The following is a 5,639-nucleotide window of genomic DNA, read 5'->3' as shown; positions in this document are numbered from 1 at the left end:
AGGAACTCCACATAAAACCAGAGACACTGAAACTTATAGAGGAGAAAGTGGGGAAAAGCCTCGAGGATATGGGCACAGGGCAAAAATTCCTGAATAGAACAGCAATGGCTTGTACTGTAAGATCAAGAATTGACAAATGGGACTTCATGAAACTGCAAAGTTTCTGTAAGGCAAAAGACACCATCAATAAGACAAAAAGGCCACCAAAAGATTGGGAAAGGATCTTTACCTATCCCAAATCGGATAGGGGACTAATATTCAATATATATATAAATAACTCAAGAAGGTGGACTCCAGATATGAAATTAGATATTCATTCTACCATTTTTTAAACCTTGAAGCTGATATGTATCTTAGAAAGTTTGCAGGGATGGTTTTCAAACTCTGCATACACATGATTCAAGCACCTACAAATTCAAAACAAGTATTCACTTAACAATAAAAATATATAAGGAATGAACTTACCTGAATACTTCTATATTTTCTTTGTAATTTTGAAAACTACCATCAAGAAATAAATTTAGCCATGATAAAATGATTGCTTTTGTAAGGGAGGTAAAGATAGTTACTATTGAATATTTTCTTTAATCACTTTTTCTAATTGTATAGAGTTTATAATTAATTTCATAGCCACTAAGTAGTTTTAAAAGGTAGTCTTTTTGACACTTCTGTTTTTATGCTTTTAAATAACTTGACAACTTATTTCATTCAAATCATGTTTTCTAAAACACACTGTTCTGTGCTTGTTGCCTTTAAAGTTTTCATACCATTTTAGAAATAAATCTTTGGGCATGGATTTGGTGTCATCTAGGCCTGACAGAACAAATGATGAAGCAAAATTGTAGAAGTCTCATGTTTTCTGTGTGAATTGAGTGATTGAGTAAACTGATAACACAAGAACATTACCTACAGGAGTCTACTAAACTAACTGGTCCAATATTCCACTGAAATTCAAATCTGAACAAGAGATGGGTTCACAAGGATTTCATATCTTCAAAAAATTCCTTCTCCAGCCTCCTCCAACTCCAACCAGGTACCCAAATATGGTCAGTGCCCTTGGTACCTTCACTCAGCCAGCAGGTGTATGAGGCCGGAAACCAGGGATTCTGAAACCATTGTCCTAAAAGAATCTCAAGACCCTTCCAGAATTTGCAGAATCAATGGGCCCCTCCACTACAGAGCAAAAGGGCCAACTCAGAAAATCATTCTGGAAAATTTATCTTATTGTTATGATTTAAGCATAAGTATTAGACTATATGTTAGAAAATGTGAAGCATTTTAATATATGCATTGATTTTACTTGCATAAATAATCAATATACATGCAGTCTGATACAATGGGATGAAAAACTCTATATATCTCCGCACTGCCATATCAAATAAGGTAGCTAATGTGTCTCATCTTATATGTCATCTATCACAATGAACCTACCATCTCTGCTGGTTGGATTAACTTTTCCTCTGGAGAAACTAAAACCAATATTCATCTCATTTGAATACCACCACAACCACCACCACCACCACCAACAACAACAACAAAAACAAAAACAAAAACAAAAATAACCAATTTCTACATAGTACAATTCGCTGAGGCCAGTTAGTTTCTGTTTGTTTGTTTGTTTGTTTGTTTGTTTGTTGCATGAAGTGTTACAGGAATAATGATGATGCTAAAACAACTACAAAGTCCTACTCTACAATGGAGGGTGACTTCATGGAAAACTACATTACTGAGTCCTTCTTTCAATTAAGAAATCATATCATCTCTTTTGTATTCCTCAGTTGAGAATTCTTTGTTTAGCCCTGTACCACATTTTTTAATGGGGTTATTTGAATTTCTGGAGTTCAGCTTCTTGAGTCATTTGTATATATTGGATAATAGTCCCCTATCAGATTTTGTTTGTTAAATTCCTTTCCCAATCTGTTGGTGGCCTTTTTGTCTTATAAACTGTAACTTTTGCCTTATACAAGCTTTGCAATTTTATGAGGTACCATTTTTCAATTCTTGATCTTACAGCACAAACCATTGCTGTTCTGTTCAGGAATTTTTCCCCTGTGCCCATATCTTCAAAGGTTTGCCCACTTTCACCTCTATTAATTTTAGTGTCTCTGGTTTTATGTGGAGTTCTTTGATGTACTTAGACTTGATCTTTGTACAAGGAGTTAAGAATGGATCAATTCGCATTCTTCTACATGATAACCACCACTTGTGCCAGCACAATTTGTTGAAAATGCTGTCTTTTTTCTACTGGATGGTTTTAGCTCCCTTATCAANGATCAAGTGACCATAGTTGTGTGGATTCATTTCTGGGTCTTCAATTCTATTCCATTGGACTACCTGTCTATTGCTGTACCGGTACTATGCATATTTTATCATAATTGCTCTGTAGTACAGCTTTTGTAGGTCAGGCATGGTGATTCCACCAGAGGTTCTTTTATTGTTGAGAATAGTTTTTGCTATCCTAGTTTTTTGTTATGCCAGATAAATTTGCAAATTGCCCTATTTAACTCAATGATGAATAGAGTTGGAATTTTGATGGGGTTGTATTGAATCTGTAGATTGCTATGGGAAGGGCTGAGAAGCACTTGAAAAAAATGTTCAACATCCTTAATCATCAGGGAAATGCAAATTAAAGCAACCCTTAGATTTCACTTCACACCAGCCAGAATGGCTAAGATTAAAAATTCAGGTGACAGCAGATTCTGGGGAGGATGTGATGAAAGAGGAACAATCCTCCATTGCTGGTGGTATTACAAGATGGTACAACCACTCTGGAAATCAGTCTGGAGGTGCCTCAGAAAATTGGACATAGTACTACTGGAAGATCCAGCAATTCCTCTCCTGGACATATACACAGAAGATTTTCCAACTGGTAGGAAGGACACATGCTCCACTATGTTCATAGAAGCCTTATTTATAATAGTCAGAAGCTTGAAAGAACCCAGATGTCCCTCAACAGAGGAATGGATACAGAAAGTATGGTATATTTACACAATGGAGTACTACTCAGCTATTAAAAACAATGAATTTATGAAATTCTTGGGCAAATGGTTGTATCTTGAGAATATCACCCTGAGTGACGTAACCCAATCACAAAAGAACTTATATGGTATGCATTCACTGATAAGTGGATATTAGCCCAGAAAATTAGAATACCCAAGATACAATCTGCAAAACACATGAAACTCAAGAGGGAAGACCAACGTGTGGATACTCCATTCCTCCTTAGAATAGGGAACAAAATACCATTGTAGGAGTTACAAAGACAAAGTTTGGAACTAAGACAAAAGAATGGACCATCCAGAGACTACCCCACCTGAGGATCCATCCCATAATCAGCCACCAAACCTAGACACTATTGCACATGCCAGCAAGATTTTGCTGAAACGACCCTGATATAGCTGTCTCATGTGAGGCTATGCCAGTGCCTGGCAAATACAGAAGTGGATGCTCACAGTCATCTATTGGATGGAATACATGGCCCCTAATGGAGGAGATAGAGAAAGTACCAAAGGAACAGAAGGGGTCTGCAAACCTATAGGTGGAACAATAATATGAACTAACCAGTACCCATAGAGCTCCTGTCTCTAGCTGCATATGTAGCATAAGATGGCCCAATTGGCCATCATTTCGAAGAGAGGACTCTTGGTCTTGCAAACTTTATATGCCCCAGTACAGGAAACTCCAGGACCAAAAAGTGGGAGTGGGTGGTTAGGGGATCAGGGTGGGGTGGTATAAGGGACCTTCGGGATAGTATTTGAAATGTAAATGAAGAAAATATCTAATAAAAATTGAACACAAAAAAGAACTCATATCATACAAAATCTAACATCTCCAAAGACCACTTAAAGCTGGGATGGGTTTTGTAGGACTCTGTAATATCTTGAATTCTTTAAAAGAGAATTTTGACCTCTTTCATTCAATGGAATGTGTTAATTCTACTATCAATACCATATACAGAGCCATTTTTTTCTTTTTTCTTTTCAATTGGAGTACTACTGTTAGTTGTCAATTAGATTTTATTGCATTGTAGATGTATTGAAAGCATTCTGTTTTAACATTTATATTTGTTAAATTATAAAGAAAATACATTTAAAGAAACAGGAGAATAAGCATTATTATTTCACATTTGACTAATGATTCTATTTAAAGCATGTGCAGGGTTTTGCTTGTTTGATGGATTGATTTTCTTTGTTTGGAATCATTTTACTCAGATCTCGCTGGTTGGAATTTAACATTTAGCCCAGACTTGCCTTGAACTCAGACTCCAAATTGAACATATTTTCAGGAACATAAATAAGCTCAGGATGAATAACTTGAGATTTGTAAATACCCAAAGCTGACTTTAAAGGCTATAAGAAAATAGGGATTTAATAAACAAGATTACCAACAATTTACATACTAATACTGATAATATGAAATATTGTATCTTAATGATATGGTAATAGATCAGTGTATCAAAAGAGGTTAACTGGAATTTTCATATTGCATTCAGGTATATGCTTCCATTTTTGGTTGTGAATAGTTAGAAGTGAAACCACTAAATCTTAGCTTTGTTCCTGATTTTTTGAAGAAATATACTTCCTGGAAAGCACAGAACTCAATTAGAAAAGAAGCATCATTAAATTCTTTGTGAAGTTCTTATGTTATACCAAGCTTTCAAGTATGTGAAAAAACAGCATAAGAGAGTAACCAAATAGGCTAAACAAACACACCTTTTAAATAAAGTTAATAAAATTTTTATAATGTCTCATGTTCATGTCGGCCTGTTTCCCTTTAAGTATTTACAAATTTGACATAATACTATCCTAGGTGTTTTCCATATCTCCATGATGAATATCATTGATTATGTTTGCTTGTTAGAACAGAAGTGAAATTATTATATAATAATAATATAATTCAAACATATTACATATATGTTTCTTATGAGGAATAACATCTTTTCTAGCATATTTTCCAATAGTATATATAGTGTTAGTATAATAAGAGAGAAAAAAATGTTCAACCATATAATACCTGAAAATAAAGATAATCTTCCACCTCTTCTTGATACATTCTTAATGACATAGGAAGTATGTTGTACTCTATGAAATAGTTGATGCTAGGGATTACTATGAATAAAAATAAATGTTGTAACAGCAGGTACTTTTTAATTAATAAAGGACAAACTAAGTCATAACAAATATTTAATCAATATAGTTAAACACTTTTCAGCTTGAGGGGGAAAATAAGTGCTCTTATGATTAATTTTTTTTTTGAAAATCATAGTAAATGCCTATTTCTTTCTTTTTTTTTTTAATTTTTTTATTACGTATTTTCCTCAATTACATTTCCAATGCTATCCCAAAAGTCCCCCATACCCTCCTCCCCACTCCCCTACCCATCCATTCCCTCTTTTTGGCCCTGGCGTACCCCTGTACTGGGGCATATAAAGTTTGCATGTCCAATGGTCCTCTATTTCCAGTGATGGCCTACTAGGCCATCTTTTGATACATATGCAGCTAGAGTCAAGAGCTCCGGGATACTGGTTAGTTCATAATGTTGTTGCACCTACAGGGTTTCAGATCTCTATAGCTCCTTGGATACTTTCTCTAGCTCCTCCATTGGGGGCCCTGTGATCCATTCAATAGCTAAGTGTGAGC

The 5,639-nt window shown here is 35.1% G+C and overlaps 1 pseudogene; it reads right to left on the bottom strand.

Annotated features, from left to right (window-relative positions):
* Positions 1 to 713: 713 nt before the first annotated feature.
* LOC110286356 overlaps positions 714 to 5,639 on the bottom strand; it is a 10,036-nt pseudogene continuing 5,110 nt past the window's right edge.

This window comes from Mus caroli, chromosome X (genome assembly GCF_900094665.2).
Source record: "Mus caroli chromosome X, CAROLI_EIJ_v1.1, whole genome shotgun sequence".
Lineage (NCBI taxonomy): Eukaryota > Metazoa > Chordata > Mammalia > Rodentia > Muridae > Mus > Mus caroli.
This window is presented reverse-complemented; position numbering and strand designations above follow the sequence as displayed.